This window comes from Zonotrichia albicollis, chromosome 6 (genome assembly GCF_047830755.1).
Source record: "Zonotrichia albicollis isolate bZonAlb1 chromosome 6, bZonAlb1.hap1, whole genome shotgun sequence".
Classification (NCBI taxonomy): domain Eukaryota; kingdom Metazoa; phylum Chordata; class Aves; order Passeriformes; family Passerellidae; genus Zonotrichia; species Zonotrichia albicollis.
Genome location: NC_133824.1, coordinates 47,388,553 through 47,411,354, shown reverse-complemented (window position 1 = coordinate 47,411,354; position 22,802 = coordinate 47,388,553). Strand labels below are relative to the sequence as shown.

The window sequence follows — 22,802 nt, the reverse complement described above, 5'->3', positions numbered from 1 at the left end:
AGTAGTGACCTTGGTGGTGCTGGGTGGGCTCTTGGAGATCTTTTCCAACCTTAATGATTCTATTATTTAAAGAAGACAAATCAACCCTTCTGCATGAGCATCAGCAAGTAATTCTGTGTCTTTCTTCTGTTCTGCTGCTGCTTTCCCAAATAATATTCCAAAATGCATTTGGGCTGAGGTGCAGCACTCCCTGCTGCGCCCCAGTGATTTCCCCAAGGATGCCTCGATGTACAAAAGCTGAATTCTTATTTGAAGTGAGTTATTTGCCTGTGGGCTGGGAATTGGTGGTTGGAGTCTTTCCTTTAGCCTCGGGCTATGGGTGCTGCAGTCACATGGATGTGCCTGTGTTTGTACAGATCACCCTTAAAGCTTGATAAGGAACACTGAACTCCTTTAACAGTTTCATTCTTTTGGTTCTTACTATTTCACACTTTTTGCCCCTCGCTCAGTTAATCCAGCAGAAGCTGGATGCTGTTTGGAAGCTTAGAAATATGAAGGTTTCATTTCCATAATAGTTTAAATTATTAAACAACATGAATATCAAGGTCATTCAGTAAAGACCGAGGAACAATGTTGTTCATTTGTTGGTTCTAGAAATATTTGTTCCCTGCTTTCCTTTTTTAATAACTATGATCCAAAGCTATTTAATTATTGACCTCATGGTTCCAGCTGGTGTGGAAGTGTGATTTACCAAGCAGGATCAGGAGCTGGGTGACACAATGCTGATAAAAGACAAATGTTAGTGTTCAGTTTCTAGGCCTGAGCTGATGGGTTTTTTTCCCAGTGCTTTGGAGTCTCTTGATTTTTCAGTACCTTGGGTTGTATATTTCCTTGAAGTTAAACTAGTAATGTACTTTGTAGTGCAATACTTTATATTATCATTCACTCAGGAATCATTTTGTAGGGAAAAAGAAAGTTGGAATATTGCAGAATTCAGTATTGGTATGCTCAATATTGCATATTCCTTGATATGCAATAAAGGCACTGGACTGTTCTGCATCTACCCCTAAGCCAACCTGGATTAGTACTTTACCTGTATGTGAACTGAACTGCTTTATTCCAAGTGCATTCTAAAATTATTATTTTTGTTCCTCTCTAAGTTCTTAATCTTCCCTTTTCTCTCCTCTGTGTTTTGCCATTTTTACATGCACTAAACATTATTTCTGTAAGAATTGTGTTGATGTGCAAACCCCACACAGTCAAGGCCAAACCAATAGTCACAGGATCCTTGGGGGTCCCTTCCAGCTGAGGCTGCTCTGTGATTCTTTGAGTTATTACTGAGTGGTTATAAGCAGTATGAAGCCTTTACATAAACCAGGGTCTCTGTCCCCTCTCTTTTTGTGACATGCCTTTCCTTCCAGAAGTGGTTGTATCTCAGTAATGCTGCAGAGATTTTCAGGGCAGAAGTTACTCTACAAACATGAATGTTATTTAACCTCAAACCAGTGAGGGGCTGGGAAACATAAATCAAGCTCTAATGAATGAAGTCCGAAAGCTGACAGCATTCAGTAATCTCACAGAGTTGGGATATTTTCTGACAAGAAAATTCATTTCTGAAACTTGTTGACAGAAACATCAAGAATGGAGCTGCTGTCTTTGCTTCCACCCACCTCAGCAAAGAGTGGGGGAAGAGAAGCAGCTCTTATAAATAGCTCGGTTCCTGTTGTATTTGTAAGTTGGGTGCTTTTTGTGTCAATGACATCACCCTCTTCTCCATGGCAACCCCCTACGATGTCAAAACTGCAGGGCACCATCAGAGGAACTCAGACCAGCAGATTAACAGGTTGAATCAAGATGATTTAACTGCAAAATAGTGCAGGGGCAACAGAAGGAGGTGGGAAACAAAGAGGCTACTGGCAGCTCTCTTACACTGGAAAACAAGCATCTCTAGTGTCTGGTTCCCCAAACTCTGCCCTATCTCTTTTCCCAAGTCCTTGTCAGGAGGAGGTAGGTGGAGGGCAGGCAGCAATCTTATTCCCAATCTTCAGTGTGTCTGGAGAGCACAACTACAGGTGACTAAGCAGGAGGAGTATGACTGACTCACTCCTGAATTATTTCTCACTCCTCTTCCCCCTCCCATCTATTCTGTTTGTTTTTTTAGCTTTCACCCAACAGCTCAGATTTTTCCCCAGGCTCTGATGAGGAAGAATTAGCAGCAGGCTTTCTTGTTACCTAATGTTCACAAAAATGTGCTTGTGGTTATCCAGGTGAGGAAATAGAAGCCAGCTTCAAGAACAAGAAAAATGAATTGGCTCTGGAATACAACACCTTTATCTGGAAGAAAAAAAACCACCAAAAAACAGTGCTTCTCTTTTCTGAGTGTTGTGTAGGAAATACTGAAGTAACTGACGTGCCAGGAAGTTGTAAATAACTGGCTTCTTTATCAGATACCTATGGAAAATACCTAATTGCCTCCCTGGCAGCCCTGCTGGTGTTGATTTCTAAACTGACTGCAGTGGGAAGAAGCCATGGCACTTGGTGTCTTGATTAAAACATTGGGTTCTGCTGGGTTGCATTTGGGACTCAAGGATCAGGAATATAATGGTTACAGCTGCAGAGTTTCAGCCAGTATGAGCCGTTTCAATCAGCTTAATAAATTTGTCCTCATTTACATCCCTGTGAAGTCTGAAGCCATGGAACAGTTTACCTTCCTTCTCAGGGTGCCAGGCAAACTGTTGCTGAAACCTAGCCTGCAGAAGTGTCAACTTTGTATTAGCTTTTGCAAACACCAGCACAATGCCCAGAGTCCTGACATCCACAAAAAGACGTAGCAATGCTCCCCACATAGAGAAACGAGTCTGTGATGGAATGACACTTTATTTGCCATTTGTGGCCTGCAGTTTACACGCCTGAGAGTTTTTAATCACAGATTCTCAAAGTGTAAGGCTGTTATGTCTGTAGCTCTCTCCCCACCCCAGTGTGATGCTAAGCCTGTGTTTTCCAGGCTTGGTTGAGGGGAAAATGCATGGAGTCTCTACACACCAGAATCTTGATTAGTATCTTGCTTTTGCCTTTTGTGTAAAATGCCACTCAAGGCACTGTGCCATCCTCTTTGCTGAGCTCACAGCATCAGCCCACGATAAAAAAAGGTCCCAGAAAACATTGACTCACTGCATCCCAGCATCCTGACAGGGCTGTGTGTCTGCAATGAGATCTCCCCAGCCGGAACTGCGAGGTTTCAATGGAATTGGTGTTTGTGAGGCTGCTGTACCTTCCCTGAGTTGTGCTACCACCTGTACTGCGTGCCGGGAACGGGGGTGGGAGCACTGGGATCACTGCCCAGCACCTGGCAAGGGGCAGCGCTGCTGAGGAAGCAGCTGGAGCCGGGGGCTTTGCATGTGCATGAGGAGTTTTCTGCAGAAGCTTTAAGACTAAATTGCTGAGAATTTTTGCCTGAAGCAAGGGATGTTTCCTGTATTTAAGACAAGCAGCAACCTGCAGTCAGAAGGAAGAAGGGACTGAATTTACTCCAGAAGTATTTCTCTGGGATCTTTTTTCAAGGTAAGCCTGCTTTTGTGGGAGGTAGACGGGGCAACAGGGTTCAGCATTCTGGACACTAAAATGACTTCTTGCATTTTTATTACCTTCCCGGTCTGTAGAACTCAGATAAATGTATTATATCTCTGGTACTCCCTTTTTAGGCTGAAAAATCAACCAGTAAGAGCTAATTTTCTGAGGTCTGAAGCCATAAAAATGGGTGGGAGAGAATTTTTTTAGCACTGCCTTGTGCCTGTGGTGTTTTTAACACTGCCTGTGTTCTAGTGGTGAATAAATGCCAGGGACTGTGCCTCTAAAACATACATTTAAGTAGCAGAATGATGGGTATTGAAAGAACAGTAGATGAATGAAAGTAAAATTTAGTAAATAGACATCAGCTTATGGTTTACTAATCTAGTGATTTTCAACATTGCTAGATTATTTGTTGTTCTGTAGGAGGCGAAATGAAGATGGTTCCTGCCTTGGGAATTTGGACTTAAAGTTTTTTAATTGGCAAGGTTTGAGGAAATGCTGTTGAAACCTAGAGTAAGGAGATAAGATTTTTTTTTAAATTTGTATGACACCTGAACAATCAGTTTATGGCTGTTGAAAACTATTGGTTGAGAGGCCAGAAAGTAGTAGAGAGCTTGTCCTAGCTGCAGGAAAAGCCTGTTAAAGGTAGGGAAAAAATACCTTGAATGTACAGAGATGGCTCTGAAAAAAACTGGTAAAACCTAAAAAATGTTTGATCATCAGTGTCCCTTCCTTATACTGAAACCATTCCTAGCTGGGAAGCCTCCAGAAATGTGTGCTTAGGTCATGGGTATACATGACAGTCCTTGATGGGAGCACAGCAGAGCATGGATTTGGCAGAGCTGCTGGAGCCATGGAGGGAAGGCACTTGCTGAGCCCAGAAGTGCAGGGCAGAGCATCCACACTTTCTCTTTGCATGCTAATGGTGCTAATACATGAATGCAGTTCCATTTTGTTCTTGGAAAAGGAATAATATGTGCTCATAAAACAAAACCACCTTCTGGTTAGGGAAATAACTATAGTCAGTAAACTTTTGGAAAAAAGCCTTGTCAAGTCTGTGAAGAGAGACATCAAAATAATTTGTTGCCTCTTCTTTTCCCTAGGGAAGGTGGGAACCAAACAGTGCCTGGAGGGAATTTGTGCCCTGGGCAGGCTGCAGAATGGCTGGGTGAGATTGCCTGGGGAAGGGCACCTGTGCCAGTGTTGGCAGGGGCTGGTGGCCAGGAGGGCCTTGGTGCCAGCAGTGCTTGTGTAACGTTGTGCTGTGTCCGCAGCTGTCGCTGCCAGGCACTGGATCAGCTCACGCACTTGGATGGAGTTGCTGCAGCTTGATTCCACTCTGTAGAAATAGTTGAGGATATTCCTGCCAACTTCCAAGTCAGGAGTCATCAGTTCTGCCTCTGTCACTTGGGGAGCATGAATGAATAACTCTTAAATCATTAATCTAGGGCAGCTTCCAAGAATCCTGTGTACCCAAGTCTGGAATACATTGTGATCCGATTCATTATCCAGGGACAGCAAAGACTTTGAAGAGGTGTTTACCCAGGGGAGGCTGTGCTGCACTTCAAGCTCCCAAAGAAAATCACGACATGAGAGGGTAGGGGGGAGCAAAGGAAGTGGAAGCAAGGCCCCAGAGGAGCAGGGAAATCAGAAAAGGACAGTAGTAGCCACATGCTGTGGACTGGCACAGCAGCCTTTGGGGGATTATGGAAGCTGCTGCTGTTGCTTTGGGCAGTGCCACTTAACATAATTTTAAACTGGAATTCTGCATAGCCAGTATTAAACATCAGGTTATCTTCCATGGGATGGTTCTTTGTATCTGGTAAAACCTTGTATTTTGCATGACAGTGACTTGGTGGTAGAGGGGGGCTTTTTTGAGTTCCAGAGAGAACGGTGGTAGGATGGATAAATAAGAGGAAACAAGTGTTGCTGCTAGAGAATGCAAAGCACAGCAACCTAGATAAAGGTGATCCTAATTGAGGAGGAGGAGCATTGGTATTTAATTAAAACTACTCCTAAAACCCAGGTTCTTAGCAGTAAAATAAATAATAGCAGGACATGAGTAATTCCTCTCAGAGGGAATGTCAGAGACAAAATTACACTAATGTAGTAATAAGAGGGGCCTGTGTGCAATTTCTCAGAGGAATAGAAACAGGGCAGAATGATTTTTCACTGCTAAGAAGTTCAAATGTGGTTCAAGTGAAAAGGGACAGATGCTGGTTAAAGCACACGCTCCTCAGGCCTCTTCCAAAGACAGAGCTGTCCGAGTTTCTGAGCTGGATGTTCTTGCAGGACTTGGCAATCCCAGCACAGAGATTGAGCTCCCCCTGCTTTAAGAAATGATGGCAAGTTCTGTGTGTCACTTGCACTCCTGCTGCTCAGTCAGGGTGTTTTCTGTGAATTAAAAACAAATATTTGAGACCCAGACTTAGGACAACTGTGCCCCATGTCATGCATCTGAAGGCAAGAAAGAGCATTAAGCTGTTTTGGTTTCCTTATTTCTCTTCCATCCCTTATTTTCGATCATCTCAAAGTTCTATCTGCATTCCTCAAGCTGTGATGCCCATTTTGGGGAGATGGTTAAATAGTGTGAACTCATTAACCACTCTTGACTGAGTAACAGCCAGTGACATAACATATTTCTTCTCCATAACTGCCTTGCATAATGCTGCATTTCAGTTTTGGTTGCTCCTTCCATTTCATGCTTTTCATTTCTGTGACATCCATCTGTTTACCAGACAAGGTGGGGGGGGGGGGGGGCGGGAGAGGGGTGGAAATAATCCCAGAATACAAAAAGAAAAACCCATACAAGTGAGGCTGGTTAGGGCTTGGAGGAGCCTGATCTATTGGAAGGGTCCCTGCCCATGGATGGGGGCTGGAACTAGATGATCTTTAAGGTCTCTTCCAACCCAAACTATTCTGTGATTCTATGAGTATATTATGAAGAAGAGGCTTTGGGACACTGGAATGAGAACTGCTGTTGCAGTGAGAGAAGATCCTGGATACTTGGGGACCAGGAAAGCAGGTAGTAGAGCCTTTTTCCTTTTGTGTTCTTCCTTTACTGTCCATTTTACCCCACCTGTGAAAACAACCAACCAACTACCCTCAGCTCTCCCCCAGAACCCCCAAGTTTAGTCAAAGGACAGAGTAAGATGATAGTAGCTTGTGGTAGATGTGGAAGGCAATTTTTAACCTGCTCTGAAAAATCAATTTAGCTAAACTGTGGCTTTGAGCAGTGTCATTTTTGGTGTAGACCCAGCTAAGGCAATGCAGCAGCATCCCCTGGCCAGGAGCAGGTGACCTGCTCATATGGCATGGAGAGAATGTATAGACAAGATTGTGTCATTGTTAAAATGAAACATGGCATTGCAAACTAGAAAGCAAATGGTACTCAGCAACTTGAGCAGGGACAGTGACTCCATAAGTTGATAATGTCAACTTGATGGCTCTCAGCTCAATTGTTTGTCCCTGAGAATTGGCTAAATAGAGTTGACTGTCTGTAGGGTCAGTGTTCCCTTATTGACGGCCTTCTAGCTTTTTGACTTTTTTCCCTGCCAAGTATTGTGGAAACCTTTTTACCCCACCTGTGTCAACATTTGAGTCTTCTAAATCTGTGACTTTTCAAGGCACAGAAGGAGCTGAGGGTCTTCACAGCACAGCTGGAAAGCTGCGCTTAGAGGAGAAGGAGGGTGCAAGTCTGTCCTTAATCTGGGCCAGGAACAGAGGAGTTAACATGTAGTGGCCAGAAGGCACTACACAGATCTTAAAATAACCAAGAACAGGATAATTTGGCTTAAAAAACCATCTGGGTCTTGATTCAGTGCTCATTAAAATTCATAGTAGCCTTATGATTGGCTTCTGGAAGAATTAAGCAGGGTGTTACACTTCATAATGAGTACTTTGGGCCTTGGCCAAGAAAGTACATCACTGCATACAATAATGCTAGAAATTAACTTCTTTCCTGTAACATCCAGCTTAGAATGAGGATCTTTCTAGCACTTGTGGAAGTCAGTGAAAAAGCTCTGGTTTCAAGGGATTTTGGATAGCATCCGAAGAACAGATGTTACAGCTGACTTTGGGAAGTCTCTCTGGGCAAGTCATCTCTGAGCTGGCCATGCTGCAGCAAGCTGTCCACTCTGGGGACACTCTCAGTCTGCAGCCATCAGAGCTCCTGAGTGTGCAGGGAAAGGAGAAAAGTCAGACTGCGAACCTAGCACTGGGATGGAGTAACTGGGGCCTAAAAGGAAAAACGCCTGCTTGTGTTTATTTCATTAGAAACCTAAATGTATTAACTAATGGCACAAATAGCTTCGAATCTTGTGGCACCTCATCAGCCATGAGATGATGTCAATAGACAAAATGCTCCTGTCTGTGACTGCTGCTGAGAAAACCTCCTGATTTCTGCCTCTTTCTTACAGAATACTGTTTGGTATTAAAGGAAAGAAAATAATTCTGCTTGCTCCCGAACCAGAAACCTGCAAAGCTCTTTGGCCTTTTGTGTTCTCTCCAAGTTCTAAATACGTTCTCCCAAAGCATCTCAAAACAGCAGTCTGGGTCACATAAAGCTGAGCCAATAACTTATTTAGGAATATTACATTTTATTCATTTAAAGAGTCTTTTAGAACTTGGGCTCACCTGAATTTTCTGGCTACTCCTAACCTGTGGATCACCTTCAGTGGTCTGTGGCTGTGCTTAGACTGAGACTGTACTTGTGGAAAGAAGAAAATGAAGGAATTTTTCAGATAAATACTCAAGTATTTCTGCAGGACATCTTTGGGCACAACTGTTACCCAGGCTTTCAGTTTTCATTAAAATTCTCAAGAGCTAAATTTAAAAATTGTAATTTTAAGTGTTAAGAAGCCTTTTTTTCCCCCAAAGATCACATGTGGAATGGAGACAAACTAGTTAATATTTTTTTTTGTGTTGGAATGTATTTTTAAAAATTGATTTATTTATAGAATTTATTTGGCACCTCAGAGAGCACGTCAACAAGAAAAGGAGTTTTTTTTTGGATTAGTAGTTTGAGGAATGATGATTAAGTAGAAGATCAACTGAAGTTTTTCAGTTATTTTTGCTAGCCTCAGAAGCTGTAAATGTGCAGATTAGAAAATATTACATCTTATTTACAACTTAAATGGCTATGTCTTATATTGCTCTTCTTTAAGGATGATGGTGGTGATGGAGATTTTCTTTAATATTTAGATATACACACACACACGTGTATATCAGTGGACTGGTTTCTGGTGTCATGTTGAAGAGGGTTCTGGTTGAGTTGTTCCACCATGGTTCCCCTCTCAGCAGCCAGCAGGATCTAGACTCCTTCCAAAGGACAGGCATTCACTCTGCCAAGTGCCAGCAGGTCCATGTGCTCAGGCTGTGCCTGTGCTCAGTTTGGCCTCCCTTAATTGTAGGGTAGGGCTGTGGTAGAAAAATGTTCCTACAGTATCAGAGACAGCCGGCGTGTTCCAGTCCTTACTAACGTGCATTGCCTGACTGTGTGCATGCTTTGGTCCATTATTGTGGAATCTGGCAGCCTTAGCAGTTGCACAGATGTGTTGGGTAGTTTGGAAACTTGTTTTTAATGGAGACTGTGGTAGTTGAACTTTACTGTTTGCCCACTAGTCTGTCCTGTGCTGAAACCGGTACCTGAGAACAACCAGTGCCTCCTTCTGGCTTGGGCAGTATTCAGGCTATTAAAATTCCAGCCTAAATGAAGGATGGAGGAGATTGCTGAGGATAGAGAAAGTAAGACTTGTGTAACTACTATCAGGAAAGCAAAACTCACTCTTAGGGGAGGTAGGAATTAACTTGTTCCTCTGTCGTAGCAGTTAGAATGCAAGGCAAGGATGTCTCAGCTACCATTTTTCTGTGTAATATCAATAAATCTCTAAGTGGGGATTATAATCATTTAATCCTTTGCAACCCCTCCTGTGGACTCCAGAGCATTCGCCGCCTGTGGAGATAAGGGAAAGCGAGGGTTCAGTATTGTGACATGCTGCTCTCAGTGGCAGAACAAGAAGGTCCAGTTCCTGCAATGCAGGTTGTGGCTGCTGTGTTGTGGCATGACTTCGTGCAGCTGAACCATAGGCCAGGCTCCTGAGACAACCAGAGCTTGAAAATAAATTAAATAATAGTAAAAAACAAACAAACAAAAAAAATCACCCAAAAAACCCAACCAGGTTTAACCCTTCAACTGCCTCCTACTTCTAGGGAGAAGAAACCAAATACTTGATCCAGTGTCAGCAGCTAGAAGGGGTTGAAATATATTTTGGATACTTGTTCCCATTGCAGCTGTCAGCCCTTTCCTTCTTTTCTTCCACAGAGAGGAATAGCTGCTCTGCCTCTATCAGCCTTCCCCCCCAAAAATGTCACCCACTCACCACCATAGGTCAAAGCCTCTTCTGTACTTGCTTAGGGAAGCTGCTGCTGGGAGGTGACGCCTGTTCCCTGGGCATGGGATTAGCAGTGCATCTTCCTGATTTTCCTGGGCTGAATGCTTTCAGGGTAAGGCTGAGCTGGCTGCAAGGACTGTTGTTCCCTGCCTCCACACGGCTGCAAGTGGGATGGGAAACCTGTGAAGCACGGAGGCACGTGCTTGGATTTTGACAAGCTCCAGCCCTCAAATTATTCTAAGCTCTGCAGAGCTGGGTTTGAATGTACCCAGAGGTAGAGTGACTAATGGCAGCAAATGGTGTTAGACTCCTGCAGCCGTTATTTTGGCCACTAGGAATTCGCTGGATTCTGGCTAATACTTCAGCGATAGCTGACTGACCTAGTTATTCAGAACAGAGGCTGCGGTCTGTATTCCTCTGGTGCCAGCGAGGGATTTCAATCTGCATTTCTATAGCATTCTTAAGGATCGCAGCATGCTTGGAAAAACAACAGATTAAGCCGCCTCTGTTCTGGGGGAGTAGAGCATTGTCACAGTCATTTTAGCAGCATGCAGAATGCCTTTCCCAAGGTGACCTGGGAATCTGTAGGCAATGTTGGCTTTCTGCTGTGATGGCGCCATTGCAGGACTGATCATTGTGGCTTTTGTGGGAAGCAGAAGAAGCACCTTTTGTAGACGGTGGCACAGCCTTGTGAGGTGGACCATGATGTTACTTCTGTTATAACCAAATAAGTCTGTGAATTTTTACAAGTAAAAGATCTGGAAGACATGTGAGGTGGCTGTGTTCCAAGCTATATTGATATTATCTGCAGGAACATCTACCAAGCCACAGGAATTTAACCAGCAGCAAAATAGCATGTGCTGTGTTCAGGTGATCTTCTTCAGTTTCTCATCAGAGCAGGAGTTAAAATTTTCAAAGAGTCTGGTGTTTTCTTACCCTCTCTAAGCTTACCTGCTTTCTTCACTGAAACAGTTGTCAGGCACTGGGGCACTGCACCAGGGCAGTGGTGGATTCATCACCCTTGAGATGTTCAAAGAAGGACTGGATGTGGCGCTCAGTGCTCTGGTCTGGCTGACAAGGTGATGATGGGTCCAAGGTTGGACTTGATGATCTCAGAGGTCTTTTCCAACCTTAATGATTCTATGCTTCTTACCTCTGGCATTCTGCAAATTTGGCAGAATTCCCAGGTCCTTGTGCTGTTTCCTTGCTGGCCATGCTTTGCTCCACCACAGGAGGTGTTTGGCCCAGGAGAGCCTGGCTGTAACCCATTGTGAGCCTGAAGCAGGACAAATTCCCTTCTTCCATGTGCCCCAATCTGCATTGTGTGGCATAGGGTAAATAGAGACACTCAGCTCCCCACTGCCCTGCCAGATAGGAGTGTGGGGATGTGTCCAGATCTTTGACAGCACTCAGAGTTCTGGACTTGCTCGATGAACTTCCAGTTCTTCAGCTCTCATGCACTTGTGTTTTGTTTTGAATTGGAAAATACCTCTTCTGGTTTAGACTGTAAACCTTGGATAAAAACACTGGGTGAGCTCATGCAGCTTGAGTACAAGCAGGACTTTGTCCTGCTGGCATCTCAGGATCCTACCTGGATAATGGCAGCAATGCATAGTAAGCAGGAGGATAACCCAAACACTGGAGCTGGCTATCCAGGTAATGCTCTCTTGGAATGTTCTGCCCACCTCCAAATGGGATACCCTTAAGGAAAGGTGGCTAAACTGTAAGTACTTATTTAAAGTGAAACTGCCTCTGGATTGCTCCCTCCTTATCTGCAGTCCTGGCTTCACTGACATGTGTTGATTGAGACTCCCAGACTTGATTCCTATCTCATGCTTCCTCCCACTGGCTGGTTCTGATGTGAAACACACCCTTTCTCCTAGTGATCCCTTTGTCCCAATCCTTAAGTGCATTCTTTCACTTCCCTGGCCAGCTTCTCTAGATTTACAGAACTATGAAAGAGAAGGAAGGGGTTCTGTGTGGAAGAGCATTTCTGCTTCCTATCTGATCCCTGAGCACAGGGAAGACTTGATGGAAAGTCCGGTCCTGAGCCACAGCCTGACTTCATAGGTGGAATTGCTGTAGTTCTTACTGGGATTTCATAAATGTATCAGATTTCCTGTGCCTTGGTGTTAGGTTTTTCCTGGAAGCTCTGTTGACTACAGATCCATTTTCCTTAGCAGTTTGCTCAGTTTCCACCAGCTTCAGACAGGTGAGCAGGTATGTTTCTCCTGGCTGAGGCAGAAGACAGACATTGTATATGGTACAGTTGGCCTGGCTGTCTCAGACTTTTTATATTTTAAGTTAAAAGTTCCCAGTTTTGTCTATTGGAGTAGGAAAACATTTAACAATGGGGTTTTCATCACAAAATCTTCCTCCAGTGGTGATTAAATGGAAGCTATTGCAGCAGCAGTGCAGGATGTGAGATCCTGGAGCTCTCCTAGCGCAGTGATGTGGCTGGGCAGGATGAGGAACGAGGTGAGATCAGCACTTTGGATCTGAAATTTGCTTTGCTTTGTGTCTGGGGAGGGGACATGGAATATGGAATGGCCTTTGCTGGGAAGATAAATCAGGCAGGCTGCAATGCAGACATTTAGTCAACGTACCCTGCAGCACTTGTTGCTGCCAGGAATGGCTGTCCCGGAGACCGACGGGACCTGAGAGAGCCGCCGTAGGAGGAGTGGGGCGTGTATCGTGTGTTTATATAAATGCGCCAGTATAATTATTTATATTGTCTTGTGCAATTCTCCAGCTAAGAAGACAGCAGTGGGCAGGCAAGGAGCAGTAAAATGTCTAATGAAGGGAGAGTTGCTGAAGGGGAAAATTAGAGACGTGTCACTTTTACTGGGAAATTTTTCTTCAAAGTATGCAGGACTGCTGGGACCAAACTTGTGAATATGAAGACTGGAAAGTGTCCTAATTTTTCATTAAGATTGTAGGCAGCAGAGGTTCACACTGATTCAGAACTGCTTTGGTTTCATCTAAGCTTGTGCCTTGACAAGTAAAATCAGGCTCTGCCATTTATAACAAACTCAAGTCTTGTTCTAGAAGATTGTGCTAGCATGTAAGCCAGGAAATACAATACTCATGCAAATGTGGAGCTCCAAGGCTGGATGACTCTTTGTAGAGTGCAGAAGCTGTTTGTGTGTGACGCTCCCCACGCCACGGTTGTGCAGATGACTCCGCGCTGCCTGGCACAGCAGCAAAGCCCAGGTGCACAGATGACAGGGTTGGTTTGCCATCCACACCTACTAGATTCACATTCTGCTTCCTCATCCCTGATCCTCCACCACACTGCTCTGCCCTGTGAGTTCCAGTGCACTGGGCAAGAATGCTGTCCCCCTTTGTTATTTACTATGATTTTTTTACTATTAAAGGGAACTTTCCTTCTTTTGATTACATCTGTGTATAGGGCCTGCCCCGTAGAAGGGAGAAGCTAATCCCCAGACAGAAAGGAACCTGGCTGGCTCTATTTCCTATACCCTGGGGAGGGAACAGGCAGGAAACCTGGGTCACTGTGGCAGGCAGGGACCTGCAGTGTAATGTAGAAGCAGTGACTGCATGTTCAGGAACCAGCCTTCCACAACTTAGCCAGCAGGTTGGGAAATGAGGATTAGGAACCTCAGACCATCAGCTCCAAAAGGTTGTCTCTGTAAACCTTGGTTCTGTTCCTTCTCCATGATAGTACTGTAGAGCTCATGAATTCCAACTACAGCTGAGACTGAGGTGGTTGCACAAAGATACTGCAGCTCTTTTAGTTGGAATGGACAGGTAGGGAGGAAAATGGGAATGGGAGAACAGGGCTAAAAGGTCACTGGGCTGGCTCATCACTGTGGGACAAGCCACTCCCAGCAATAATAATGACCGCCTAATGATTATTTGTAGCATGCCTCTCATTTATTTAAGGGTGGTTCAACAAAACCAATGTTATTTAAAAAACCCTAAAAAGTCACAGGGGTGGGTTTTTATGGTTTATATCTCTGTTCTTTGGACCTAAAAATATCTGAGGGTTAAGCCAGCATTGTCAGTGGTTTGGATAGGCCAAGAATCCTCCTTGTTTGCAATGGAGCAAGGGCAGCTGATGAGTTTGCTGCCATGAACTCTAAACGCTCCAGGCTGTAATCCCCAAAGTGTCCTCTGATGATGGCCCAGTCACCAAGCCCAGGCGGTGCTGCCAGAGCTGGTGTCCTGCTGCTTGTGGAAAGTCTATTTCCAGTAGTCAGTAAAGCCTGAGGCACAGGCAGCACAACTGAATTAGAGGGTGATCCCAGACTCCAGACCTGGCAGCACTGACTCATGGCGAGGACAGGGGAAAAGTAAAAGCACCAGGTCATGTGCTGCTCATCTGCAATGCAAATAAATAGGATGAATTCTTCTACAGCGAGCCATAAAGCAAGCAATCAAAGCTTTCCTTCCTGGAATGACAAGGGATTGGTGGCAGGTCCCAAAATGTGCAGCTAGGCGACACAGGCGGAGATGTTGGGTTTGTTAGAAGCTTCAGCAGCTCCCGGCCCTGAGGCTGTCGAGCTGAGAGAGAAGAGCTGACGAGCGGAGCTTTAATAAGTCACAGTGAAGTGGGGTGTGAAAAAGGGTGGAGGGGAATAGGAGGTGATCTCCCCAAAGTTCTTGCCTGAGATGTGGAACATCGGGGTGCCCAGGTGTGACTCCGAGCTCTTTCTCTCTCTCATCCCCTCTAGGGACCAAGAGAGGAGACTGTGAGAAGAAGGCGAGATGGTCCCAAGACACTGCTGTTGGCATCTGTCGTTTTCCATGGAACAGAAATCTGAGTCTTCTCTACGCTGAGTGCTCCTGTGTCCCATCTGCTACCACACCCTGAAATCAAACTCGGCAGCTTAGGTGAATCAGGCACTGTACAAACATGTCAGACTTGCCTCCACCCCTTTTTCTTCTCCCGCTTTCTCCTGCCGTCTTTCTCGCTCAAGTTTATCGACGTGTCAGCGGATTCCAGTGGCGGAGCATTCTCACTTCATCTCTGGTCACGGAGCAATGAGGAGTCAGGGGTAAGCGCCCTCCCGCAGATTTGGGGATCAACATTGATTTGCTTGCTTGCTTTAAAGCCAGAACAACCGTCCTAATGGCCGCTGTTTCGTGGGATTTGTTCCCTGTGTTTACGGAGGACTGGGTTTGTCAGTTTAAACTAAGTCTCTGCTTCCCAGTGGCTGTGCTGCCTCGGCTTAACCCCTTCTCTTCGGAGCTGAGCTGTGCCACTGGCATGGATTAGTGTAACGATCACACGTGTGTTGGCAGTGCCCGCCTGGGGTGAAGTGAGAGTGGAATAGTTCAGGGGGTCATACAATTTTTTTCTCTCAAGGGATGTTTCTGGAAGAGAAGAAAAACTGGGAGCTGGATTCCTTTGGGAAGGAGTTTGCTTCATCTTTACTCCTATAGCCCAGCAACACCGTCCTCCAATCGGCTTTGCTGCATGACAGTGGGAGAGTTTACCTCCAGACCCTTCTTTCTCCTCTCCCTTGGAACTGTCCACCACCAGCATTGTTGCAGCAGGACTGCCAGTAAGATCTTGTGGTTTTTACTTTCCAGGGTCTATGAGGTGGGACAACGTGTGGGGCTGAGGTCTGGCAGTTTAGCCAACTGACACTCAAGAGGATGGGGAATGTGGAGGGAAAATGCCTTGTTCAATCTCGCAGGGTGATGCTCTTAAAACCTTGGGGTGAAGAAGGGGTTAAAAATTACTCGGGATGATGCTTGAGAGAGCAGACAGCATGTCAGGAACATGCATGCTCATCGCCTTTGCGGGAGACAGAGCAGTATCTGCTCTTAAGTATCTTCTATCTGCAAGGACCCTCACCATACCTTACAGAGAGGTCTAGTTAAACCCTTCCTGTGCGGATTCCCAACCTTCTGGCAGCTGTGCTGGCCAGGATCCTTTCAGAACACCTCCTGAAGCTATGCTGGAGTACTCGTGTGGGGCTGGATGTGTGTGTTTTGGCTGGCTGAAAGCTGCCTAATCTTGTTCTATTTAAGTTACAATATACAGATTTATTGTGCATTTGTATTTAATTATTTTTGTCAGGTAACCAGTGCATACAGGCAGGTATTTGCAGTGACAGAAAACAGTCCTGTCTGTTAATATTTGCTTTCTTCTTTACCAGGGCACTAATGCTTTAATGTATTTGGGGACAGAGCACTGAAAAAACAGAAGAGCAATTTGTGTCTGGTGAGTGTGAGCTCTCAGGTGAAGCTGGGGGGTGTACGGGGAGTAAGAGACCTTTGGCCACTCTTTGTCTGCTTTTCTGGGTTCTCTGTTTGGGTACAACCTGTCAGCCCCTAACACAGCTGCTGGGGAAGGGAAGCTGCTGCCTTGCTCTCTCTCCAGCCATGTCCCACGGAAAAATCTCATTCCTGATGATGTGATGAAGTTTTATATTGCTTTTAACATTCAGTGCTGCCTTGGTATGTACATCCTGCATGCTATGTGAACAATGATTTATGAATCTAGAAGCAAAGCTGATCAAACAGTGGAAAGCACTATCAGCAAATAGCTTGCTGGATTAGTAACTGTGCTCTGTGCACAGGGGCTGCTTCTGTCTAGCTGGGTGTGAGTATGGATGTACCTGGGAAGGCTACCCTGGGTCCTGCTGCCAAGGGTTGCAAAGTAAGAAACAACACTTTCTTGGCCACAAAGTGGTTTTTGTTCCCAAGAAGAATGAAATTAAGGAGAATTCTTTAAAGTATGGCTGTCCTGCCTCCAATCTGAAAAAAGAGCTCTTTTTAACCTACTTCTGTAATATGCTTAGGGAAATTCACAGGCAGAGAAAAGAGCTAAATATTTGTGTAAATTGCTTTAAACAAAATTGCTTAAAGCGGCTTGGACTAGCTTAGCCCAACTGCAAGTAAAAAACACACAGCCAGGCTCTGAGCTCTGTATTGCACTTGAGGGTTTTTGGGCACCCACAGGGGTACTCTACTGAAGTTCCATCCTGTTCAGAGCAGCACATCAGTGCTGTACCTGGACAGGACACAAGTGAGCAGGAGTAGCTGAAGGCTCACCAGGAGTTGTGCTGCTCAGGGCTGCAGAGAGCCCAGCAAACTCTGACACCTTGTCAGGGGGGTTCTGGGCTGGGGAGCGGCTTCCTTGCCTGTGCCACCAACGCTGCTCCTGCACCAGTCTCGCTGACTTTGAGTTATAATGTCACAGACTTAGTGCAATGGAGCACAAAATCAGCACTTGGCTGCTACAGGTCTTGTTTTTAAAGAATTCCTCATTATGGTTTCTTAAGCTGCAGGATTACCGTGAGGTTCAGGGACTAATGCACTGCCATTTGGTCTTACCAATGGTACTGTTGTTCTTAGACTGACCTTCCATTTGTCTGGCAAAAAAGAACAGTGGGAAAGGAGGGTGCCCAGAGACTAAAACTTGAAATTTGTTTCCCTCAAAATGTCTCAGGAAATTACACTTTTCCCTAGGGCTCAGCCATTTAACTTGTAGTGTTAGTAATTAGATTATTTTGTAATTAATTGATGAACGAAATGTAGCTGTAGCCAATAGCAGTCATATATCTCATGTTAGGAGTGCACCTCAGGTTTAACATACAGAGGGGCTGTGTGAACACTCAGAGTTGTGGCAAACAGAGCAGGATAACTGATATTCCCTGGGAGAAGACTTGTCTGTTGTAATTTAAATTTGCATCTCAGTGTTGGCAGCAGTGAGCAGGAAGGCAATGAGAGTCAGGCAGGTTGTGGGGTTAAGCAGATCTGTCCTTCCATGTTTTGGGGGGCACTGCCTGGCCTGGAGTTTTCCCATCAGTTATCCTGTGGGGACAACACAAGCAAACTGTCTTGCAGGCTGCTGACAGCAATTAAATATATTTCTATTTCTCTTTGGGAGAACATGACAAGCATAACTAGGGACTGAGATTGTTTAGTGTTGGCTGGAAGCAAGTTTAACTCTTGCATCTCTATACTTGGGCCATCTGGGGAATTGCTGGGGTGTCTCTGTCAGCCCTTTGCTGTGCTACTGGAGCGAGTACGGGGATCCAGGGTGGTGGTCACCAGTGCCTCTGCTGGGACAGGTCTGCTTGTGAGAATCCAGCCCTGCTCCCTGAGTGTGTGACTTTTCCTGCACACAGTAAAATCTGTGCTGTGCCCATTTGCACATGGAGCTGCAGCCTCCCTCTCGTAGCCCCGTGTGCCAGAGGCAGCTGCATCTGGGAGCAGTGCAAGAGCGTGCTGAGCTTCCAGGGCTCACATGGAGCTGCAGGATGTGGCGCCCAGTGTTGCAGCCCAGTGCCTTGGCTCCTTCCCCTGCCATGTGACCCCACATGCCAGATGTGGCCCCTTGGCTTGTCCCAATGTAACCTCTTGTCTGATATGCGAGATGTTGTTATTCATGTGGATTTTTGGAGAGAGGACCTTAAATGTTCTTATTCTAATCTCAGTAGTACTTTTATGCTGGTTTTGAATGGATCTGTGTCACACAAGGCAGTGAAGAGTGAAGCCCTGAATCCATCAAGCCCTGTCTTGAAGCTCTGTGGTGCTTTGGATAAACAGTAAAATACAGCAACCTGGTTTTAACCCTGATACATCCTTCATAGCAAAATAATGTGGAGAAATCCATGTGGAACAATGCAGCTGCTCTTTGGACAGGGGTCAGGGAGGGGATGTGGGTGTGAGGTGAGTGTCAGGCGCAGCACAGCATGGCTTGGTACAGCCAGAACAGGACATGAGCCACATGAATCACATAAAAGGTGGGGGAGAAGGGTCAGAGTTGTTGTGGCTTTGGTCTCAGCCTGGTGACCTGCAGCACACGTCCTGCTGGCCCTGCGTGCCAAGGACACGATGAGTGATCCGCCTTCCCTGGTACTGCAGCAGCGTTTGGTGGCTGAACCCTCTCACACACTGAGCTCAACGGGGAGAGGCTGGTCTTGTAATGAAGGCACTGCAGCTGAGGTTTGGGTGTGATTTCTGTCTGTGCTGCTTAGTTCTGTCAAGGCTTCTGGACCTACATGCTGGTGTTGAGATCAAACCTGTGGTCAGAGCGTGTCTTGGCCTCCACTGGGGCCCTGCACCCATGTTTTCCATCCAAGCCAGGGTGTGTTGGGCCGGGATCTGGCCTTGATATAAAGTTAAAAAGCAGCCAGGAGACATAGCTCAAAGATGTTGTAGATCTGCTCATCTAGACATAGGTGGGAAGAAACTGGGCTAGTAATTTTTTTTGTCTCATCTGCAAATGAGGATGAGACAAAAAAATGATTCCCTTTCCTCACCTTTAGTCTGTTTAGATGAAACCTCCAGAGGGTGGGGCCTGACTTCAGAGACAGACACAATGGGACGGTGACTTCAGCTGGGATTTCTAGGGGACTGTAAATAATGGAAAACTTTATTTGTTAAGGGATAAAGCCCATTAGCATTTGGTACATGCCTGTGCTGGTTTTGTAAAGGGTTCAAGAGGTCTTTTCTTTGCAAATGCTTTTATATATGTCCCAGAATGAATTTGGTACGGTATAACTAAAACACATCTAAAAGTATGTAATCCAGCAGCGTCCCAAACAAGCTGAGCAAACAGGCGTTCACTGGGATTTAATCCTAATTTATGAGCAAGGAAATGGAGCAGAGGAGAGAGAGGCAGCACCTTCAGACCCTGCTCAGTGGAGGCATGGCCAAAAATGTCCAACCAGTTGTGATGTTCTTCTCATCCCCCAGAAATAAACCCACCAATATAACAAATATGTCTTTCCCTAAGCTTATTTCTAATGTAATATTAATCTGTGCTCTCGTGTGTGTTTGGGCAGGATTTAGAGCATTACATCAGTTTGCTGTGCTGTTGCTTTGCTCCAACATGCAGCTTTGCCATGGGGGGCTGGTGAGGGAGAAAGGAAATAGAAGGAAAGGACTTGCAATGAGGAAAGGGATAGCACAGCTAGGAAATATTCACTCTTCCTTTAGGAGGAAAAAAATACTTCAACCAATATTTCTAAAAGTAGGATTGCAGAAAAATGTAGAAGGTGTCAGGACAGTGCTCTTAGATCCCATTTCAGATTTTGGACTGTTTGGCTTTTCTTTTTCCCTTTCACTGACCCTCGTTGCCATTCCCCGCTGTGTGAAGTCACGTTCGAGTTTGTCAGCTCTTCAGGGACCTAACCTGTCATTTCCCTTTATTTGCAAACTGCTGTGATAGTTTATGGCTTGTTATAAATACTAAGAGTGTTGGAAACCTCAGGAAGGCAAACATGAGTATTTTAGAAGGTATGGGATGCAATGAAATTCCATGTGTGCATATTCACACATACATTTGTGTGAACACATGCATATGACATGCATGGATAATGGCCTAGTTAACCTGTAATCCATTTCAAATGCAGCACATGACAGTGACCTGAGTAGCAGAGTATGGAAATACATTTTTCCTTTTAATTGGTGTGTTCCCTGGGATCTTCATCTTCCCACTGCAAACTCAATCTGCATATTGCAGCTCCTCAGGTCCTGTAGGAAGAGTTCTCCTTCTCTCCCTCTCCTCTTGGAGCTGGCCAGAGCAGTTTGGCAGATCGGCTGTGGGAGGACTTGGAAATGATGGGAATGGCTTTCTTGAGCCCAGGGACCAAGCGTTATCTCTCGTCCGGGGCAGGAGGAATGTAGGGAACTGCATCCAGATCTGCGATAGCGACGCAATGAGCTGATGAGCGAGTTCAGTGCTGCAGCAAGGAGGGGGAGGGAGAGCTTATTTTTAACTGGAAACTGCACAAGTGAGACTGAAGTAGCTCTGTGCTGCCGTGCTATCATCAAGTGCATGTGTGAGTGAGGGAGCAATGAGCACGGCTCCGTACGGCGCGGTGTCCTAGTGGAACGTGTGGCTGGACGTGAGCAGGGTGGAGGCAGGTCGGGTGAAAAGGCAGCGCATGCTGCTGCCTTTGTCTGGGCGTTGGAACGAGCCACTCCTGATAACATTTATCTACTTCTCTTTTTTTTTTTTTTTTCTTCCCCTCCGGGTGATGTTGCTTCTTTTCTGTGCCCTCCTCCTCGGGTAGCCTGTCTCCCAACCATTCCTCTCCCCCTTACTAACACTCATTCCCCTTCCATCCTTAATCTTCCCACCCCTTCCTCTCATCTGAGGCTGACCCCTCTCTCTTCTTGCTCCTCCTTCCCAGCTGATCCCTCCCCCTGCTCTGGATCTGCTGGCTGTGGGATTTTTTTCTCGTGCTTACTGGCAGATGTGACAGCTTTTGGAACTGTATCATCCAGGAACAGCTATATCTGGAGTTGAAAAACCTAACGTGGTTTCCCAGGCAGCAGGAATGGATCGCTGAGAGAATTTCAATCTCCGACTGCTTTTGTCTTGTGGTAGTGACTTTTATTATTTATGTTTGTGACATTTCTTACAGTACAGTTGTCAGCACTGAATGAAAGACTAAAGTCTAGTAGATTATTATAAAATCAGTATCACAGTATTTGTGTTGTTATATTAAAGGGATGCTGTCTATGTTTAAATACAGGTTTGGCTTGATTTACAAAATCTTATATGCATAAAATGTTCTTATGAATTTCTTACTGACTTAGAAAAGGCCTGGTTTATGTGTTTTATTTAACAATAAATATTCTTTAGCTGAGCATTGGAAATACAAGTAAATAGATCTTGCATGAAAACCACAAAGTGAAAGGAGACTGGTTAAATACAGACCTCCTCAATGAGATGCAAAACCTACTAAGATTATTAGAATTCATTGGATTTCAAATAACTATTTTTAGTGTATGTATTTCATTTGATCCTAATGCAGTTTACCTTTAAACCACCTGTCTGATCTCTTTATAATCAGGGATTGATGCTGACCATGTAGAGCAAATGCCACTGGATGCCCAGGGGTGTGTTGTATTTGGAGCTGATTACATTTTGTTGTTTTTAAGCTGTCTGTTTTAAGCCAATAAGGCAGATGCAGGCCATGCCAACCAGTCACTTAGAACTGACCAGGAACTCAGTAGGTGCTCCTTTCTGGATTTTGGAAGCATGCTTTTGGCTATGGGATCCAGCTGTAGTCCACATGTTGATTGTCAGGGATAGGGATTTTATGTAAATATACAAATGTAGTGTTGTGTTTATGCTTCTGCAAGCTGAGATGGTGAAATAGAGCCACTGTTCTGGTTGGGGCCAAAATATCACCTGGGCTTTAAAATTTTGCATTTTGAAATACTTAAGCCAGAATCATTCTTGTTATGAGGAAATCAGGAAATGGTTCACAAAACCATTGATGCTACAAGTGCTAATGATTGTGGCATTTGTTTTACAGGACCCTTTGCCACATGAAGCACTTAAAAAGCAAACTTAAGACTGTCTGCTGTGCCCTGGGTATCCTCTCATTATGAGGCTGTGAGAGTAGGAGCAGAAGAAGAGGTACTAGTTGAAATAGTAAGATCCCTGGGATTGCTGTGGCTGGGTTAAGGTGGATCAAGGAGCTGTCATAACTCACATGTAGTCAAGGATTCAGAACTGAACCACTTGCTGTAATACTACAGAGTTACTCCCTGCTTTCCTTGGAGACTCTCAAGCTCCTCAGCAGCTCCAGCTGTTGGTTTGAGCACTACTAACACCACGAGCTATTAGAGTATCTTTCCTTTCTGGGATTGTCTGCACTTTTTTTTCCTTAAAGAACTGCCCTCTGACTTTAGTCTTGATTATTAGTTAATAAGCAGCACCTAAGGGGCCTGAGAGATGAATCACTGTGTTTGAGGAGCTGCAATACAGACCTGGAGCACAGACACCCTTCCCATAAGCTCTCCATTAAGATCTATTTGGGTTTTCATTGGAGCTTGTTCTAAGCAAAGATTATTCTGGCTGAAAAATCTCTTCTAGGCAGAGCAGTTGCTTCCAGCCTCTTTCGTAAGCTTTTTGGTTTTTTTCTTTTCTTTCCTAACCTTTTGTTTTCTTTTTCA

At 45.1% G+C, this 22,802-nt stretch overlaps 1 protein-coding gene across 3 annotated transcripts in view; it reads left to right on the top strand.

The window, feature by feature from the left end:
* Nucleotides 1-3,059: 3,059 nt before the first annotated feature.
* The window catches only part of PAK6 (p21 (RAC1) activated kinase 6), a 38,526-nt gene continuing 18,783 nt past the window's right edge, over nt 3,060-22,802 (top strand). Inside the window, exons 1-5 of one of the 3 annotated variants that reach the window (XM_026797865.2) lie at nt 3,060-3,501; nt 14,600-14,923; nt 15,235-15,433; nt 16,034-16,098; nt 21,026-21,215. The gene's annotated coding sequence lies outside the window, so the exon portion shown is untranslated. Of the gene's footprint in view, nt 3,502-14,599; nt 14,924-15,234; nt 15,434-16,033; nt 16,099-21,025; nt 21,219-22,802 lie in introns of all 3 variants that reach the window. The other 2 variants (XM_026797864.2, XM_005494819.3) reach the window with 2 other exon arrangements.